Raw genomic sequence first — 15797 nt, forward strand, 5'->3', positions numbered from 1 at the left:
TATCTATATCTATATATTCAGAATGACCAATAGGAAATGGGCTATATGGAACTGGATATCTAGAAGGCATTTCAATTTCTTTTTTTTTTAATTTTATAATTATAAAATTTGTTTTAACAGTATATATGCATGAGTAAATTGTTTATAACATTATCCCTTGTATTCATTTTTCCAAATTTTCCCCTCCCTCCTTCTACTCCCTCCCCTAGGTGACAGGCAATCCCATACATTTTACATGTGCTACAGTATAACCTAGATATAATATATGTGTGTAAATCCAATTTTCTTGTTGCACGTTAAGTATTAGATTCTGAAGGTATAAGTAACCTGAGTAGATAGACAGTAGTGCTAACAATTTACATTCACTTCCCAGTGTTCCTTCTCTGGGTGTAGTTGTTTCTGTCCATCATTGATCAACTGGAAGTGAGTTGGATCTTCTTTATGTTGAAGATTTCCACTTCCATCAGAATACATCCTCATACAGTATTGTTGTTGAAGTGTATCGTGATCTTCTGGTTCTGCTCATTTCACTCAGCAACAGTTGATTTAAGTCTCTCCAAGCCTCTCTGTATTCCTCCTGCTGGTCATTTCTTACAGAGCAATAATATTCCATAACATTCATATACCACAATTTACCCAACCATTCTCCAACTGATGGACATCCATTCATCTTCCAGTTTCTAGCTACAACAAAAAGAGCTGCCACAAACATTTTGGCACATACAGGTCCCTTTCCGCTCTTTAGTATTTCTTTGGGATATAAACCCAATAGCAGCACTGCTGGATGAAAGGGTATGCACAGTTTGATAACTTTCTGGGCATAATTCCAAATTGCTCTCCAGAATCGCTGGATTCTTTCACAGCTCCACCAAGAATGTATTAGTGTCCCAGTTTTCCCACATCTCCTCCAACATTCATCATTATTTCTTCCTGTCATCTTAGCCAATCTGACAGGTGTGTAGTGGTATCTCAGAGTTGTCTTAATTTGCATTTCTCTGATCAGTAGTGATTTGGAACACTCTTTCATATGAGTGGATATAATTTCAATTTCATCATCTGAGAATTGTCTGTTCATATCCTTTGACCATTTATCAATTGGAGAATGGTTTGATTTCTTATAAATTAGAGTCAGTTGTCTATATATTTTGGAAATGAGACCTTTATCAGAGCCTTTAACTGTAAAAATATTTTCCCAATTTGTTACTTCCCTTCTAATCTTGTTTGCATTAGTATTGTTTGTACAGAAACTTTTAGTTTGATGTAATCAAAATCTTCTATTTTGTGATCAATAATGATCTCTAGTTCTCCTCTGGTCATAAATACCTTCCTCCTCCACAGGTCTGATAGGTAGACTATCCTCTGTTCCTCTAATCTATTTATTATCTCATTTTTTATGCCTAAGTCATGGACCCATTTTGATCTTATCTTGGTATACGGTGTTAAGTGTGGATCCATATCTAATTTATGCCATAGGCATTTCAATTTCAACATATCTAATACAAAACTCATCTTACCTTTAAAACTGGATTTACCTATACTGGTCTCCTTGATGTTTCTTAACTACAATACCTCCACTCTTCTTTTCATGTCTTTGTACCTATGTCTAGAATATACTGACTTCATCTCCATCCATATCCTTGGATTTCTTTGAGACTTGAGTCAAATGTCACCTTCTAAAGATGGCCTCTCCTGATTCTGGAGGTGGACAGAGTAATCAGGAAGGACTAGTACCTCTGGTGTGAGGGCTTTCTGAGTCTTTTTCAGAGCTGCTTATTCATCTTTGGTGTTTACCTAGAATTCAACTCATACCTGTGGCTCTAAGAAGAAGCTGTAGCATGAGCAACAGCCACATTCCAGTAAGAAACAAAGCAAAGCAAAACAAACATTTTGGCAGATGGGCTAAACCAGATTGAGGGTAACTGACAGGCTTCAAACCCTTCAATGGGTTAGAGGGATATTTACCCCACACATATGATGATTTCCCTCAGCAAAATGGGTGAATGATAACAATGTGTTCCAACTGTCATGAAGTTGACTAAAGCAGGTGCTATGAAGCACTAAGAGTTTGGTTAGACTTTGAAATCATCAAAGAAATCCATTGCATAACAGGCCATCATCACATCATCAATCATCTGGACTTTTGTTTTGTCAGTGGATTTCAATGAGACTGTTGACTTTATGAAACTCCAATTTATGAGCAAATCAAGATTTACCCTGTGGTGTCATTGATCCTCTTCTAAAATGAAGTGCCTTCCTCTCTAAGATTACTACTCACTTTGTATATGTATTTTGTACATACTTAATTATTCATATGGGTCTTCCCAAATTTAATTTAATTCCTCAATGGCAGGGCTATTGATTTTTTTGAGGGAGGAGGGTATTTTTGCCTTTCTTGATTGATTTTTTGCTTTATATACTTAGTACATAATAAAACCATATATCATAGATGCATGATTAATTATAGATGTGTTATTGTGAGTCTTTTCTAAAGGCCAACCTCTGCCCTTCTTGTTTCTCTTAAATTCCAAATCTCAAGTCCTAGCCTCTCTTTTGAGTTCTAGCTTTCTATAAGTGATGTTCCTCTAACACTGAAAAATCAACCAAAACCAGGCTTATCATATTTCCCACATACATATTTTCCTTATGATTTATTGGATTTTATCTGTGGTATTGTTATCTCCTATGTTTAAAACATTCATCTAATCTTTGGCCCTTCCTTCTCCTTCTCTCTTTATATCAATTAAAAACTTTTTTGTTTATTCTTTTCTTCCTTTTCATTCTAAATAAAATAATTTTCTACAGGCTCCTTTTATCATCACCTGATAGTTTTCTAATATGTATTCCCAAATACTTTCTCCTCCCTCCAATCTTTCATACTACTATGATGCTAATCTTCTTTATACTTAGAACATTTCAACCTTGTGGTAAAGAATAAAATCTGTAGTGGCTACCTATTAAATAAGAAGTAAAGTTGACATTCTTTTGTTTGGCATCTAGATCTTTTACTATCTCTGGTTTATCTCACTTTCCAGCTTTATCCAATATTACTTCCCTTCATGTATCTAAGAAACTATCTCTCCCCCAAATATACCATGTGCATTTTAGCTCCACACCTTTGTACATGATATCCCTCATGTCTCTTGTGCCTTTGGTCTCCCTCTTTGCCTGTTGAATTACTACCCATCCTTAAAAACCCAATTCAAATATTACCTCCTCCAGAACTCTTCTCAGATTAGTCATCAGAAAGACATTTCTCCTCAGACCTCACATAGCATTTTATTTTGCCTCTCTCTTATGAACTAATCATACAACTTTGTATATTCTAATTTTCCATGAATGTAAGGACTGTTTTGCCTAAACTTTGTATTTTCCCTGATGCTTAGGACAGTAGCACAGAGAAGATACATAATAAGTAATCCTCGAATAATTGAATAAGTATAAGATTCTATCTATGATAAGAAAGGGGAAATGACAAAACAATAATCGCATGACTACAAGAATTACTTCTTGTAGTCTGTCTTGTAGAGCTGTCTTCAGACCTCTAGAAATGGAATAGCGAATTTAAAATAAAAATTAAGATCCTGAGTTTAGTTAAAATGTCGCTAAGAGAAGGTCAGAGGGGACTGGACTTCAGAGCTGCAGCCCTTGAAATAAAGATAAGTGGAGGGGGGGGGGAGAATAAAAAAAAAGAAAAAAAAAACTTGTTGCCAAGGTTTGGAGAATGCTAAACATACTGTAGACTACTTGCCACTACTTGTTATCTAGCCCTTAAAAAAGAAGAGAGGCCATAAGTTAGTGGGTAAAGGGAACAATGATAAAGGCAGCTTTCTTCTTTATCTGATCAGGTGCTGCTAGGTAAGTTTTTCTTGGAGTTAGTAATGGGTATGTTGTTGAGGGTGGAAAGGATACTTCCAGCTATCTCTTACATTTTATAAGAAAAACCACTGCTGTAGACAGTGTTCCAAAGTCCCTTCTAACAAACTGAGGAATCTCTATTTTAGTACTGTCAAGGGTAATTCAGATAAGAGTTTAGATATGGGGGGATAGGAAGACAGACAGAGATGCAGATATCTTTAGCATAGTGCCTGGCACACAGTGGGCGCTTAATGAAGATGGTGAGAGAAGGGAAGAGAAGAGGAAGGGAATGAACATTCATTAAAGTTCGTATTTTGTGCCACGCTAAGAACTTTACAAATATTATTTCATTTGATTTTCACAACTCTGGGAGGTAGGTACTATTATTATCCCCATTTTAAAGTGGAAGAAATGGAGGCAATCAGAAGGTGTGACTTGCTGGGAGACAAGCTAGAAAGCCTTTTGACTTTATTGTGGGAGGAAAAAAGACAGAGACTATTAGAGATAGAGCTCTTTTCTCCTATTTTTGTTTATGTTTGAGAAGAAGAAAAGAGAGAGGGAGAAGAAACAAAGTGGTGTATGCAACCATGCTTTCATAAACTGTAAAAACTGGCGAGTTCAGCCACAGAGGAACACACTGATTTCTTAAACTTGTTTGCTTCCAAAGACCTAGGCTGGTGTGTGTGTGTGTGTGTGTGTGTGTGTGTGTGTGTGTGTGTGTGTGTGTGTGTGTGTGTGTGTGTGTGTGTGTGTGTGTGTGTGTGTGTGTGTGTGTGTGTGTGTGCGCGCGCGCGCGCGCGTCCCCCAGCAGCCCATCAGAGCTCAAGCTCAATATGGCTAAATCCTTCCTACTCCACCCCTATCCAAAGTCTCTTTATCAGAACCCCTCTTCTTCCAAATCTGCATCGAGAAGTCGGTCCTACTGCATCTTGCACACGGATTTTTTTTTTTCCCACGCTGCCTGTTGCATAAGGCTGCCTGCCCTTCAACCTTGCACACCTGAGAGAGGCCTGGGGGAGCGAAGCGTCCCTAGAGCTGCCAGCACAATGACATGCCAGACCGGCCCAGTCTTCCACCCGGGCCATTTAAGGGAGAGGCAGCGGTTGTGGCCGCCGGGCTCCGGGGGGCTGCAGGACTCTCCTTTTCGCTCCCCCTGCAGAGATTGAGCCGGGAAGAGGGCGGGGCTTCTTCGCCGCAGGGCGGAGTGGGGAACCGTTTGGTTCAATGAGGAAAGTGGGTGGGGGACCGAGGCGGTGGCCAGAGGCCAATAGGCGAGGGGGGGCGGGGCGGTGGCGGTGTTGAGGCGGGGCTCGGGCCCCGGTGGTGGCGGCTGGGCCACTGGGCTGAGTCGGGGAGCTGCAGCCGGGTCTGGTCTGGGGTGTCGGGTGGCCCCTGAGGACTAGGAGGAGGAGGCGGCGCCGCTGCTCCTGTAGCTGCTTTCCCCCGTGGGTAAGTGGGCACGGCGCGGCCTTCGAGGGAGGAGGCAGGTCCAGCCGGTGGTTGTTCTCCTCCGCTGGGAACGTCCCTTGGAGGAGACGAGACTGGGTGCTGTTTAGAGAGCTCTGCGGTTCTGTCCCGAAAGCCCCTCTTCGGGGCCCCCCTTTATGCATGGTGCTTGCACACCGTGCACCCGCTCTGCACCGAGCACCTCCTGCACCCTTCATCTTGGCACCTGCGCCAGCGCCAGGATGGTGCATCGGCCAAGTCTGCTGACTGAGCTGACGCTGCGTATTTGGGGGGGAAGGGGTGCTTCGGGGTCCCTCTTACCGCAGGAGGGGAGATTGGGGTGGGTGGGGGAAGAGTTGATGTGCGAAGTGTTTTTGCCGAACCTGGTCTGTCTGCATGGGCCTGAACGCTGCACCTGAACCTGTCTGCGCTCTGATTGCACCTTCATTACCCGCCCCCCCCCCAGGGGCTTGAGTACCCAGAAATGTAGGCGATGGCGTTATCGCCCTTCACCCTTTGGGAAGACATAGCTGAGACTCCTCCTATGATGAAGTCGTAGCTTCCCTGGCACAGCTGGACTGGTGCAGGCTTGGAAGGTCCAGATGCTGGGGGGTGCTACATCATTCCTTCTTCCCTTCTCTTCTTCACCTCCCCCACTCCAACCTGATCCAGAACCTCTTCCATCCTTCAAATTAAAATTCCAATGGGGACCCAGCTTTCCTTCCTTTTGAACCAGGGAAGCTGGTGATATAAACAGGATCTATAACAGCCAGATTGGGTGTTGGGAGTGGGGGGAGGGCAGAGTAAAGTGTGTGTGTGTGGAGAGACTGATACCCACTTTGGTGCCCCCTATAAAAAGCCAGTGTCTGGGGACTGGGGATGTCAGCAGTGAGAAAGCTTGAGGAAATTCTGGATTCCTGCAGGCCCTGGAGTCTGTTCTTGGGGAATTAAATAATTAAAAAGCAAATGAAGCTTCTTTCCTTTAAGCCTTCTAACATGTTCTATCTTTCTTCCAGCCTTTATGCAAATGCAGTTCTGTCTTGGTGTAGGTATAGGCACTTCCCTTTATTGCCCCTATCACATGAAATAATTCTGCTCATAAAAATTCTGCGGTAGCGGGTTATAATGGATTAGCAATAAAAGCGTCTTCTCCCGTTCCAGGCTATATTCCAAAGTTAAAACATAACTGCCAATCAATTAGCAAAAGTTGATTTAGTTTCCTCTCTAGTTAAGTAGCCTAAGGATTTAAGAGTCTAAAAATTCTTCTGAATTACAAAAAGGATTGGAGTTCTTGTAGGCTGGGGATGAATGGGGAGCTTTTGGGCTCTTTTGTGAGGGTTCCCTTTGTGAAAAGAGGCTTTCCACAAGCTTCGATGAATTTGCTCTAGTGCTAACTGCTTTCCCTTCCCACACCAGGATTATTAAGTGAATAACAATGTGTAGTTGAGAGATTTTATCATACACAAATCACCAAGTTTTTCTCAGAAGAAGTTTTTGCTTTATCTCAATTTATTTTTTCTACATGAATCTCTGAGCAAAATTTAGGTTGTATGCTATCCAAGAAAATTTTTTACAGGGCTTCCATAGCCAGAAGTTAAATTTGAGCATTTCTATATTATTAAAAGACTTCTCTCCTATACTGAAAATTGATGATAAAAAAAAAAAAAAAAAGCTAAAAACTCTGCATCCATCTTCAGTTATGTTCTAAAGCCTTTAAAATCTGGTCAAAGTACACTATTACATAACTTATGTTTGCATTTCCTTCCATTTTAATAGTCTTTTTGACATCCTCTTCTTTTGGTTAAAGGTCTTTCACAATGAGTTATGGCTGATATTCAGTTATTTAACATTTTCCTAGTGCCTGATGTGTCCAAGGCACGGTGCTAAGTGAGCACCATGGGGATACACAGAAAAATAACATATGGACCCCATTTTCAATGAGCTTGTAATACAGTGGAGAAAGATCTGTACACAGATAACTATAATATGAAGCAGTATGAGAAAGATGCCATAAGAGGAATTCTGGGGAGGGGAAAATCACATCCAGCTGATTGTATGGATTGGGAGTAATGAAAGGCTACATGGCATGGTTCATGGATCATGGAATACTTAATGTTTGACTAGGGTCTTGAAAGGGGCAGGATTTCAACAGCCAGTATGGGAAGGAATGCCATGAATGGATTAAAGGATAAAAATTACATATGAGGTGTGGTTTGTTGGTAATCTACAATCCTGTGACTGCTACTAAATCAATGAATGGTGTACCACTTTTGTCTTCTTAAAACCTGTGGGTTTTTCTGTGCATAATTACCAAAATCAATATTCATTGGAAGCTGGTCTGTGTCATCCAAAGAAATAATGCCAATTTCATTTTTTGTTGCTTCTTCTGTCAAAAGATAAAAATCTTGAATTCTTTGTATTCCCCCCCCCCCCTTTTCTTTTTGTTTTCAGGAAGGCTTTACTGCAGTAGCTACATTTGCCATGTAGGTACAGGTTTTCCTACATGCTGTGGCAATGTATTGTCCTCTACTGTCTTTAGAGCTGACAACACCCTTCTCTGGAAGAGACAATTAAAATGGAGAGCATCTTCAGGGCAGAGACTGTGGGACTTACAATTATACCTAATTATAACCAATGCTTTTGATGTATGACACAATATCGTCCCCAAGAGGCTCAGACTTAGATTTCACTGAGTCTATTCTAGATAGATTGAAATGTAGGTCTGGAGGACAGGCAGTATTGTTGCATTTTGATATGCTTAATTTGTGCCCTCACCCCGTCACCCTCTCCTCTCCTTTAATCTAGGTTTATATATACATATGTATATACATGTGTATATATATATATATATATATATATATATATACATATACACACGCATACACACACACACATTTACTATTTTACTACACCTGATAATAAATGATCCTGGACAGCTTTTCTTTACCATATTAACTTGAGGTATTACTGGGGAAGCTATATTGTTTTCCTAACAGCCCTGCAAACCCATCTTGTAAAATTGGCAAGACAACATTAGCCACCTGTGCCACCACCAGGGAGTGCCACCAATGAGAGCAAACAAGACCTATTGAGAAAGCCTGATTTAAGGAACTCTTTACTGGGCCTCTGAGCATCACTTGAGATGCATCTATTTATGTAGGGGAAAGGGTACATTCAGAAGATGATTAAAAATAGGAAAAGCAATTAAAATCAGTTTCAATTCAGTTTTATTAAAGATTCTAACATGTTGCAGAGAACAGTTCAGATACCAAGATGATAATACAAGGATGAAAAAATTAAATTTCCTGCCTGCAAGGAACTTGCATTTCTGGTGAATAAAACATATGCACAAATAAATAAATAACCAGTAATTTAAGAAGTAGAATAACTCTATTGGAAAAAAGGGGAAATTTAGAGAAAATCCATAGAGGGAAGTGGCAAATGAACTAAACCTTGAAAAAAGATGTAGCACAATTTTAAGAAACTACTACTATATGTAGAGTCAGGAAACCTGGGTTCTGACCCCAGTTCAATTGCTTTTTTTTGTTTTAATTTATGTAATCTTAAACAAGTTATTCAGTTTTTCTGAGAACCATTTTCCTCACTTGAATGATGTCTAAGGTATCTTCCAACTCTGATATTCTATGATTATAGAATCAAAAATAATAAAAAGATATATATATATATATAGTCAAATTACACTTGTGATAATTTAGCAATTTTTATATCTGACAACCAAGAACAAATCTATTATGTTAAAAACAATTGTCCTAAGTATATAAGAATTATCTAACAGGCTACCTGACTTCTTAGTTTCTCTATAAAATATTTCTGATTTCTTTCAAATGATTTCACATCCAATCCACGAAATGTTTATTGTACTAGGTACTTAAATTGTGCTAGCTCCTGGGTATACAAAGATAAAAGGAAGAACAATTCTTGCCTCCAAGTAGTTCACATTCTACTCCTATAATAAAATCAATCAAAAGACATCTAAAATCCTGGTTTCCTTGTCCTTAACAAGTTTACAATCCATTTGAGAAGAAAAGACAGAAACACACTGAAAAAAAAATAGCAATTTAGGATAGTGTGTCCTAAATACCAAGACAAGCATAGATAGTAAGAGTTCAGAGGGTCCTTAAAAAAATTTTTTTTGACACAATTGGGGTTAATTGACTTGCCTAGAGTCACACAGTTAGTAAATATCTGAGACCAGATTTTAATTCGGATTCTCCTGACTCCAGAGCTGGTGTTCTATCTACTATACTACCTATTTGTCTCAATTTCCTCAGATTATAATGACTACATAATTCATGGATTCTATTTTAGCTTCTAAAATTGATAACTATGACTGAAATAATAAATTATTGATATTAAATTTTTAAATGTTATGGGCATTTTTTGAGTCATACTATAACATATTTCAATATAATGAATATGAGGAGAGGAATAGAAAGGGGGAGGAAAATCTAGTTTTCATTATTCTACATATTTAGTTCTTGCTTGAGCTTTATATAACCTAAGTCTCTCTTTTTATATTGAACATTCTGGGACAAGATATTATAATCAATTTTGCATTAAAAAAAGCTAGATGGAGAAGAACTTAATCAAATTTTTTTACAAGTTTCTTTGGAAAAAATTAGATAGTTTTTCTGCTCTGATTCCATATTTTGGAATATATATATATATATATACATGCAAACTGATTATATGTATTCTTGAATTTATCAGGTTTTTTTTGAATGAAGGTAGCATCTTCCTTTATAAATCCTTTGCAATTAATTTGAGTATTTATTCAAAATTATTTAATCACTCAGTTATTCTTAAAACAATACTGCTGTTACTGTATACAATGTTTTCTGCTCTTCATTATTTTGGGTGATTTTTTACATGGAGTTCATCATTTCTTATAGCATAATAGTTTTCCATCATGATTATATACCACAGCTTGTCTTTTTAAAAGTAAATTATATCAAAGTGCATATGATCTAAATGGTTACTATAATAACAATTCCATTCAACTCTCATGTTTCACTTTATTCTGGGAATTTATTGATCTAAAGAAAAACAGGAACCAGGACCTCCACTTATATAGAAGCAAACAAAAATAGGTAAAGATTTATCTGGCCAGAAAATGTTTTTAAAAGAGCTTTACACATAAATAAAGTTAATACTAGAGGGTTACCATACAATCACATAACTGTTCCTTTTTCTTGCTTTATCATAAGGTGAGCATATGTATTCATAATACTGAGTCAGTCCCAATGAGGGCAAAGAAGTTCACATCTCCCAACTTAAATCAATAGGGTATATTTACATTGAATGATCCTTCAAGAATCAGCTCAGGTGCTGCTTTCTCTATGAAACTTTCCATGGTCTCTGCCCAAACAGAAATTATTCTCTCTGTTCTTGGATTTTTCTAGAGTATTTTATCTGGGTCTTTCCTTTGCTTCTATTGCACTTTACCTTATATTATACTTACCTAATGTCTTATTTCATTTAGCTCCCTAAGGACAGGGAAAGTAGTGCTTTTCATCTTTATATCCCCAGAACTTGGCATAATAGTGCACACTTGCATAGGGGAGACATTTTGAAGAATTAAATTGAATGACATGTTGAATTCCACACATTTTATTGACATGTCATAGCTATCTCTATGATATTTAGCATCTAGGTTTGGTTCTTAGGATGATTCAACTAGATTATCCCCTTTCTCTTCCCAAAGACTAACAGATATATTTTGTTGTTGGTATTAGTTGTGGTGGTGATGGTTCTTTCTGGAGGCAACTAGATGGCAGAGTGGAGAGAGCACTGGACCTGGAATCAGGAAGACTTAATTTCAACTCCTTTCTCAGACCTTTACTGTGTGACCTTAAGAAAGTCACTTAACCACTGTCTTCTTCAATTTCCTTACCTGTAAGGTAGAGATAATGATAATAGTACCTCCCTCTAAGGGTTTTTGCAAGGATAAAAATAAATAATATTTTAAAAACACTATCTACGTTAAGACATATAAATGCTAGACATTATGCAATACAATTTAATAAATATTAAGTACCTATTATGTGCCAGACACTATGCTAAGCACTAGAGATACAAATAAGGCAAAGAAAGACCATTCCTTCCTTCAAGTAGCTTATACTATAATAGGGGAGTTATAACCTATAAAAGAAAGCTGAAAAGCAAAGTTCACTGGACTTCTGAACTCTCTTTATATGAAAGGCTTTGGCAGGATTTTTGGCTCCTTCTCTCCATCCCTTCAATCAAAAGGGGTAAAAGCTACTGAGAATATTGATGAGATGTGAATTGTCAAAATTTAAGTGGATTTTCATGACAATGACTTTCCTGGTGAGAAACTTATTTTCTGGAAAGCAAAATGATGGTGTTATTATTTCTGATGTTATTTCAATTCATATCTAATAATTTTTGCTACCTAAGTCCATTCCATTTTCTGATGTTCAGAAATAAAATTTATCTCAAGTCATAATTTCTGACTACATTACTCACTGGAATGTACCCTCTTCACTAATCAAGGTATTAATGTGTTTGATATAAAGATATGTATAAACAATAACTCTTTTCAGTTCACTTATTATAGCAAAAAGAAAAAAAAAACAAAAGAGTTTTGCTATTAGAAGGAAGCAAAAATCAAGTTTTAGGAGCCAAAATATGTTTTAGTGTCAGTTTAATTTTGTCATAGAAAAACACTTTGGGCCCTCACTCTAAACTTAGTGACATTTCTTTTAGCTTAGGAAGCTATTCGTTTCCTAGCCCCTAGTGAATTAGAAATAGTAAATAAGAAACTGGATAATATTAAAAATAAAAAGGCTGAGCAATTTAAAGAAGAAATTAAAAATCAATAACTACCTAGGGACAGAGATAAATAGCCTTATACACCTGGATATACTGGAAGTATGATTTGTTAATAGCATCTAATTCAACTGCTCCATCCTCTATAACTTCCCTGGTTTATCTTACTCTTGCCAGAGTGACACCTCCTACTCCAAGGCCTATGACCTTTAGTGTGTATTACTCATGTAGCATTTAACATATTATTGGTAGTATCATCAGTATTGATACTTGGATATGGGTTATTTTCTCTATTAGATTACAAGTGTCTTGAGGACAGAGCTCAGATTTTATGTATATTTTTTCTCTTCCAGGATATATATCATGTGCAATATGTTTTAGTATATGTTATTCAAACGAATGCATCTTCATCCTATGGGGGCAACAGAGAAGGGGTTATAAATTGGAGATTGTGTTTTGGAACCATCATTTTTTACTTTAGACTGTTTATCTACCTCAGCCTCTAGTTTTTATATATAGCATAGAAGAATGAGCACCTGGGCTTAGGTGGTAGCCTCATGTAACCATGTTGTTCCTAGGGCTCTTGTACTGAATTTGCTTTCCTTGCACCTGGGAAGAACTGGGAAAGTTTTAAAATATATTCTGCTTAATGAGGAGAGATAAGCAAAAGAGATAATAGGTACTTTATTTAAAAAAAATAATTTATTAAAACAAACATTTTCATAACATAGTACAATAAAAAAGATGATTGTACGTGAAACTGCAATTTGCCATTCCTTTCAAATATACCACAAAATTATCATGTAAATTTTTTTATTTGCTTCCCTCTCCCTGAACCCTATAAATGGCCATTAGATGCAAATATATGTATGTAAATGTATATATCTGTGTGTAAAATTATTCTATACATGCTACTATTTACCAATTCTTTCTCTGCATATACATAGTGCTTTCTTCACATGTCTTTCACAATTAATTTGGATATTTACAATAGACAAAATAGTGATGAACTCAATGATTTTTAGAAAAACATGTAAGGACTTGCCCAAAGTAATGAAGAGTGAAATGAACAGAACCAAGAGAATTGTATATAATAATAGCAGTGATAGGCACTTTTAAAAGTTAATAAGCTGGCCTGGGACATTAACCAAGAGAAGTTACTTGTAGACTTTTCATCAAGTGTGCCAGAATTATAGTAAATTCTATCTCTAGGTGGTCTCAGTTCTTCATTTTTATTGACAGTTTTAGGGTATGTGCTTTGATATATTTCCATTTTGTCATTTGGGGCTAACCCCTTCTGGTACTGAGTGTTTTTTGCTACAGTAAGGGTGATGGATATGGCACTGGCATGCATGTGGGATTGGTATGAAGGCAAAGCCATAATTTCCATTCTTTCCCTTACTGCTTAATCCACCAAATAATAACTTTGCAAGGTAATGACTGAAAGTTATACTTTCCTCTTCCAAGATAAAGGCAGAATATCTTATTAAAGATAACTGAATAGCTAGGGGAAGAAAGAATGATATAGTATAATAGATGCAGCCTGACAAAGAAAATAGGTCATATTTGGCTTGGAGTGAAAAAGTCTGGTTCAAATAGCTCCTTAGACATTTACTTGTGTATGAGTATGGACAGTTACTTTATTTTTTATATTATTATTAGACTTTTATTAGACCTAATTGTCTCATATTTAAATTTTTTTAAAGTAATGCTTACATATGAATGCTTTGGAATACTATTGTGGTATTTTTTAAAAACTGAAGAGAATGCTTTAACGAATTCTAGAAGACTTGTATAAACTAATGCAGAGTAAAATGAGCAGAATAAGGAGAACAATTTATATAGTTAAACCTTTTAAAAATTCTTTGACACACTTAAGAACTCTGACCAATGAAATTATCAGCTACTATTCCAAAGGACTGATGAAATATACCTCCTGCCAGATAGGCGATGTACTCAAAGTACAGAACGATACATGCATTCTCAGACATAGCTAACACAGGAATTGGTTTTGCTTGTTTGTAACAAGCATTTATTTTTATTTTTGTTTTTCTTAATGGCCAAAGAAGAAAAATGGCAGAGAGAGGATATAATTATTAACCAAAAATATTTTTTAAAACACACAAATAAAGAAAAAATAAATATGTTGAACACTTACTTCACATGATTATTATGAGGCTCAAATGTGATTATGGACAAAAAGCATTTCATAAACCTTCAAGCCTTATGTAAATGTCAATTTAAAAAAGTACCAAGTACCTCAAACAAGGTGGACAAATGTTTACTTAAGAAGATGGAGTTATCAATTGAATAACTGAGTATGAATGTATACGGATGTAATGGAATACTGTTGTTCTATATGCTGATTTCAGAAAAGCCTGGAAAGATTTACATGAACCTGATGCTGAGTAAAGTAACAGAACCAGAAGAATATTGTACACAGCAAAATCACCATCATATGGATTATCAACTATGATATACTTAGCTCTTCTCAACAATACAATGTTCCAAAACAATTCCATTAGCCTTGGATGTCAGACACATCCAGAAAGAAGTATGGAGGCTGAATGTGCTGAAGACCATGTTTCTGGAAAAGGGGAATTAATGGAGAGGAGACACAAACACCTTTTTTGTTTCTTTGCTTTTTCTTTCTTGTGGTTTTCTCCCCCCTTTGGTCTGATTTTTCTTATACAAGATAACAAATATGGGAATGTGCTTAAAAGGATGTACATGTTTAATCTACAACAGATTTCTTGATGTCATGGGGAGGAAGGAGGTAAGGAAAAAAAGGAGGGGAAATAATTGAAACATAAAATCTTACAAAAATGAATATCAATGGACCCGCATGTGCAAAAATGTTTGTAACAGCCCTTTTGTAGTGGCAAAGAAGTGGAAACTGAGTGGATGCTCACCAGTTGGGGAACTTCTGAATATGTTATGGTATATGAATGTTATAGAATGTTATTGTTCTATAAAAAACAATCAGCAGGATGATTTCAGAAAGACATGTAAAGATTTTCATAAACTTTGCTAAGTGAAGTGAGTAGAATCAAGAGAAAATTGTACACAGCCACCACAAAATTATGTGATGATCAACTCTGATAGATCAAAAATAGGCTCTTTTCAATAATGAGGTGGTTTAGGCCAATTCCAATATACTTGTGATGGATAGAGCCATTTGCATCCAGAAAGAGGACTATAGGGACTGAATGTGGATCACAACATAATTTTTTCACCTTTTTTGATGTTGTTTACTTGCTTTTTTCCTTTCTTATTTTACCTCTTTTCATCTGATTTTTCTTGTGCAGCATGATAAATGTAGATATATGTTTAGAAGAATTGAACATATTTAACATATATTGAACTACTTGCTGTCTAGGAGAAAGGCTGTGGGGAAGGGAGGGAGAAAAATTTGGAACATAAGATTTTTCAAGAGTGAATGTCGAAAACTATCTTTGCATACATATATATATATACATATATATATATATATACATATATATATGTATATATATATATAAAGTTTTTATTTACCAGATATATGCATGGGTAATTTTACAGCATTGACAATTGCCAAAACTTTTGTTCTAATTTTTCCCCTTCTTACCTGCCCCCCCCAGATAGCAGGTTGACCAATACATATTAAATATGTTAAAGTATAAATTAAATACAATATATGTATATAT

General features: G+C 36.6%; 1 protein-coding gene and 1 long non-coding RNA gene across 2 annotated transcripts in view; one reads left to right on the top strand and one right to left on the bottom strand.

The window, feature by feature from the left end:
- Window positions 1-5172: 5172 nt before the first annotated feature.
- TPPP (tubulin polymerization promoting protein) overlaps window positions 5173-15797 on the top strand; it is a 124608-nt gene continuing 113983 nt past the window's right edge. The window contains exon 1 of the mRNA XM_074279200.1: window positions 5173-5304. The gene's annotated coding sequence lies outside the window, so the exon portion shown is untranslated. The remainder of the gene's footprint in view (window positions 5305-15797) is intronic.
- Window positions 9012-15797, bottom strand: part of LOC141549569 (uncharacterized) — a 104588-nt gene continuing 97802 nt past the window's right edge. The window contains exon 5 of the long non-coding RNA XR_012484381.1: window positions 9012-11215. This is a non-coding gene — a long non-coding RNA (uncharacterized LOC141549569). The remainder of the gene's footprint in view (window positions 11216-15797) is intronic.

This window comes from Sminthopsis crassicaudata, chromosome 1 (assembly GCF_048593235.1).
Source record: "Sminthopsis crassicaudata isolate SCR6 chromosome 1, ASM4859323v1, whole genome shotgun sequence".
Taxonomy (NCBI): domain Eukaryota; kingdom Metazoa; phylum Chordata; class Mammalia; order Dasyuromorphia; family Dasyuridae; genus Sminthopsis; species Sminthopsis crassicaudata.